Genomic DNA, 5,969 nt, shown 5'->3' on the forward strand with positions numbered 1-5,969 from the left:
CGTCTGTCTGACTGTCCAGGTGCTAAAGTAAAGCAGACCTGCCTACCTTATGTAAGTGGAATGCACTGAACCACGGTGTAGCCCATATTTACAATTGCTGACATATTTTCCAACATGACCATTTTTAATTGGGCTTAAAGCTGTCTGTATACTTACTCAAATTTCAGTATTTTTCCTATTAGACATGGGATATTCTTCTTCTTCCCATAATAATAATAGTGGTGCTGGATATGATGATGAGTATCTTAACGCTACTCGACATATGCTATTTAACACATTCCTCTTTTAAGGCACATTAGCAATCATTAAGGTTTCTTGTCTTATAATGGATTATTTATGAATGAATACAAGGTTGTTACTCATGCTGAATGAATGAATGAATGAATGAATGACTATGTCTTATTTGCCACAAAACACAATGTAAAAAACATTATTTGCCCTTATGAACATGAAGAAATAAATATGAGTAAAAGGCATCTGAATTTTTCCTTTTTAATATTGTGTAGACATTAAACAATTTTCGCGATTTTCTTTTATTTAGTTTAGTTAGTCTCTTTTATATTGAAACAATGGGATTACATGTATGAATAAAGGTTAAATAAAATAAAAAACTGAAATATATGTAAATATATAAAAGAAAAGTTTTATTTACTCATATAATTAAGCAATAAAGAGCACATGCTTGGTACAAAGTGAATGTATACCAATTAATTACATGTAATTTGAACGAATTCCGTTGAATTGAACGTTTTACGTTCTTGAGTAACAAAATTATATGGAAAATTCACTCAATTAAATAATTAAGGTCAGCAGTAAAGTGTATGGTGATGGCACATTTTATTTAAATATTGTCTAACCTCTGAGAAGTTGATGCCACCTCCATCGGACAGATATTTGGTGGCACTTCTCCTGGACCATGGCATTTTGTGTCCAGCCCCCTGTCTGATCTTCTTCCAGAAGGAGCCCATAAGCCGTCTCTCTTCATCTGTCTTGTCAAAAATGTTTCTCTTGCACTTTCCTGTAATATGTCCCAGTAACACAACAGTGCTGAAAGTGCAGGATCTGCTTCTTCTACACAGCAGCTAATTCTGTGCTAGACCTGCAAAGAGGATATAGCCTAGTCCTGTTTAATAACCGTCCTGCCCTGCAAGGAGCCACTACTCTTGAGACCTACACTGTAAACAGGTTGCTGTAACAGCAAATATATCCCGCTGTAATTGGATTCACAGGAAAACTGCTGTAACTTGATTTTATGTTAATCTGCTGTAATGATGTTTTATTCAATCTCTTTTACATTTGGTGACAAAGACTTTGAAACTTTTATTTTGACATCAGGACTGAAACATCAGCCCAGATAAGTTTTCTACTTAGCATCTACAATATGAGAGCCCTGGATCAAACAGAACATGTAACAATTCACTAACACTCTAACTTAGGTGATCATAAATTCATATAAAACATCCCGCCATATGACCTCTTACCTAAAGCTATCAGAAGCTCTATTTTCCTGTTGTCACTTGCACCCAGGAAGGTGTGGGATTAAGGGAAATGAAATGACTTTACCTTATAGACAAACTAAACTAGAGATTAAACCACATAATCCCACATTATTATTTTCCTACAATGTCGTTCCGCTGCAGTTGCTGTTTTGCATCCTGGCTTCAGACACCACTGTTACATTATTTGTCATTCACGCTTGTTTGTTCCATGACACCTACATAAAAGTAACCACTTTGTCCACATGACCGAAATACAATGAAGGCCGTTGTAAATATAGAACGGCGGCTTTGTGAGAGGAGCTTCTGGAGGTAAACAGACTTCTGATGAAAATTCCAAAGGCAGCTTCTTTGGAAAGGCTCAGCCCACGACAAACACGCACTGGCTTTCATGCATAAATGGTTTTGTTATTCTTTTGCTACCTTTGTACACTGTGCACTATAAAGTTTGTAGGTTATTTTAAAGCCCCTTTTTCTCCTACGTTGAAAGGCTTGACTATCATGGAAGTTGTGGTCATGTCACACATCAGTGATCTCACTGTAAAATAACTCTGGTTAGGACTTTAGACAGGGGTGAGTAATATACGCTCAGCCTCTTTGGACTCCTTTGTGTTTTACATGTTCTCACTGGTACTATAAATTCCTTTGATGTTATGTACTTAGATGAGGAGAAGCGCTCCACATAATTACAACCAGCGCTTGTAAACGATGCCTCTTACTTTCTCGCAGCTCACCGATCTATTTTCATGCCACTCCTATTTTAAATGCAGCAAATTATATGATGTGCAGTTGCATAATTTATTTACACTTAAGCGTTCAGACAAAGGCTCTATCATTAAGTGCATCCAGTCAGCTTCACTGGTTCTAATTTGTGGATAGTGCATTAACAAAAAAAATGGAAAAACTAAGCCTGCCTTTCTTCACTAAGGGGAAAGACACAGACGTTTAAAGAGGTGGAGTCCCTGGAACAGCTTGGTGTCTTTGGTAATTACAGTAAACCACCTTAGGATTACAGGCTGAGAGTCTCTAGGGAGAAAACTTAACCAGAGCTAAAAGAAAGACTCAGCTGAGCTATTCAGAGAAGAGAAAGATGTCATATAATATCTTCAGGGGAAGACACTGATACTTGACATTTGATATTGGATTATGATCTCATCTTCATAGCACTTATTCTTCAGTGTCAAGTTTGATTTGGAAAATAATTAGTTTCTTCTTGTGAAATAATCACCCCCTCAAGTTTAAACAAGAATCTGAATGTTCTCTGAAACTCCCTGACTTCTACACTCACTGGCCACCTCATTAGGTACACCTGTTCAACTGTTCAACTTCTGTTTAACGCAAATATCTAATTAGCCAACCACGTGGCAGCAACTCAGTGCATTTAGACACGTAGATATGGCTAAGACGACCCGCTGAAGTTCAAAGCTAGCATCAGAATGAGGAAGAAAGGTGATTTAAATGACTTTGCATGATTGTTGGTGCCAGCTGGGTTCACCGGCTCGCCTCAGTATTTTAGAACCTGCTGATTTACTGGGATTTTCACACACAACCATCTCTGGGGTTTTCACTGAATGTTCAGAAAAAGAGAAAATACTGAGTGAGCTGCAGTTAGTTCTCTGGGTGAAAATGTCTTTGATGCCAGAGGTCATAGGAGAATGGCCAGACTGCTTCAACCTGATATGAAGGCAAGTAACCAACCAAATAACCACTTGTTACAACTAAGGTATGCAGAAGAGCATTTCGGAAGAGTGGATGGTCTATAGCAGCAGAAGACCACACCAGGTGCCCCTCCTGTCAGCTAAGAACAGGAAACTGAGACTACACTTCACACAGGCCCACCAAAGCATTTGCTGGTCTTGATTTCGGCTGTAAGACAATAGTAGGCATTGTGTAATTCCGTAGGTATATATTTTTTGCACACTTTGGGCCCCTCAGTACCAACTGCACATCATTTAAAAGAATGTTGTTAATATTTATAATTGTCATAACACTGATTCACTGAGTTATGAAGATGAAAACTTGTTGGATGTAGGTGTCCAACACATTCTCACTCCCATCAATACCAAAGCGTAACATTTTAAGCTAGGTGACAAATCGTTGGTATATTACGCTTCCAGGCACCCAACACGTCCCCGTATTAGGAGATCGGGAAAATGAGGAAACAGGAGAACCGTTTGGAATGAATCTACATATGTATGTTCGTTTTACTTAAATCGGAAAACACTATCTAACATCATTAAAGTGCTGGTTAAGGTTAGGCAGAAGGTTATAGTTAGGGCTGGAATACATGGCTGGAATGAGTATTACCGCGGGAGCTCATTCTGCTGGATTTCATCCGTAACCCATGCGTAGCATAAGAACGCGGAAGGTCACCTTTCGCATTCCTCTGAAACTCCTCCGGACTTGACAAATCGTCAGTATATTATGCCTCGGGAGTGAGAACAGGCTGAGGTGGCCTGTACAAGCCAGTTCATCCACTTTTATTCTCTAATTGTTAGTGAGGGAATGTTTTGATTCCCCATTTATAGTAAACATCAGGCTTGCTACACTGGGGAGGAAGAGGAAGTGGTCTAAAACCTGCTTTGCAGAGATAACAGCGGGCCAGCGGCAAGCCTTGATCTCGTATTCTTGTTTCCGTTGTAAGTGCAAAGCTCCAGAATAACATTACTTCACCTGTGAGTCGATGTGCCTTTGAACCTGAAATATTTACATTTAAACTCATGTTTCCTTTACCTCTGTGCTTTTCCCGAGGTTTCACTGATACCTGGATGCTCCTGAATGAAAACAAGCAAACAAGCCAAGTCTCTTACAAACAATTCATCCTAATATATAAGCATCATTACCATGTTTGATCTTTGCTACTGCGCCATGTTGTTCAGACTAAATACTGAATATAAATTGACTTAACTGGCTCATTTTGTGGCTCTCTTGTAATGAGGAACATTTTATTGGTAGGGAAGTTAACTCCTCCCATATGCAGCACACAGGGGTATGAAGAACTGTCCACACTGCTTCTTAGTTTGGTTTAAAAAAATGAAACATTAATAGCATTTAGTGCAGTCTGGTATCAACCAGCCAGCTTTCATAAATATGGTTTAATAAATCACTCGAGTAGTGTGCTGGTGTCTCCTTAACTCTCGACTTCCTTTCAGGAGGAAATGACAGAGATAAATCATAATAAAGCCTTACTTTAGTATGCCCCACACAGCACAGCAGGAATTATAGTATATAACAAAATGTACACATAAATGTGTATTATGAGGTTTCTAATGGTAAAGGACTAAAGATGTACTAATATATTCATATGAATCATCTCTGTTTCTCATCTCTGTTTCTCATCTCATTGGATTTTTCAAGGTCATTCCCAAACAGCTGTTAGGTAAAACCTTGGTATATATCTGCATTGTGTGCAGTGTGTCCTTAAAAACATGAAGAAATTGGACAAGCAGGGGACAAAAGACGCCTAAAAAATATCTACAGCAGATGAACAGCATCAGTCATATCCTGAAATAGGAAAAGCAAAGACCTGACACAGAATCTAAGAGATACATCTGGGCCTTCAGTTGATCCATCTACCGTTTGCTGAAGCCTAATCAGAAATGGTCTCAGTGGAAGTGTGGCTGATGAAGAAAATTCTGAGCTATGCCAAATTACAAGTATAATTGCCAATAACTGGTCTAGGCAGCCAACATCCAAAGAAGAGCTTTGAATGTCCTTCAAGAAGTCTGGAGAAATATTCCCAAAGACTACTTAAAGAAATTAGAGGGTTTGTACAATTCCAAAGAGCTTGGAAGTCAATCATTGGTATGGCCACCTTTATTCTTCACCACAGCCTGAACTCTATTAGGCAGCTTTCTTGTATTTGCCTTATGTGCTGTATCTCCATTTATGATGTTGGTGTTTCACTCGTTTTTTGTTGTTTTTGTAAATCCTAGAGTATCATCAGGCCTCAGCAGCCTGATTCTTTTCACTAAAATACTTTCTGGTAGTTTTTTTTTAGTGCCATATTTTCATATTTCCTTGTTCCTTGCTGATGGTATCACAAAGAATAGTTTATACGACACAGAGTATTTTTGGAAGATGTCCACCTGATACTATTTAAAAAAATATGATCAGGTCTGTATTTTCACTTCCTTAGAGCTTATGCAGAACCAAAGGACTAAGGGGAATGATAGCAGGAAGTCTATGAGCACCTAATTATTGTTTTACTACTTAAAAAGGTTATGCCATATCTTTTAACTCTCAAACACATAGTCCCAAATTACAATTTGAATACAAATCTTTCTAGCATGTTTTTTCGACTTATTTTCCGCATCTTTCTAATGTCTGTAATAAATGTTTAAAATGCCTCTGGTATCTTTTCTTTTAATATTTTACCCACAGAGTTTACAGGCTTTTGAAATCATTGCAGTAAAAATATGGAAACATAGGTAGAGTGTAGAAGATTTACATTATGAAATAAAAGCAGCAAGG

This window comes from Oreochromis aureus, linkage group 22 (genome assembly GCF_013358895.1).
Source record: "Oreochromis aureus strain Israel breed Guangdong linkage group 22, ZZ_aureus, whole genome shotgun sequence".
Taxonomy (NCBI): Eukaryota; Metazoa; Chordata; class Actinopteri; order Cichliformes; family Cichlidae; genus Oreochromis; species Oreochromis aureus.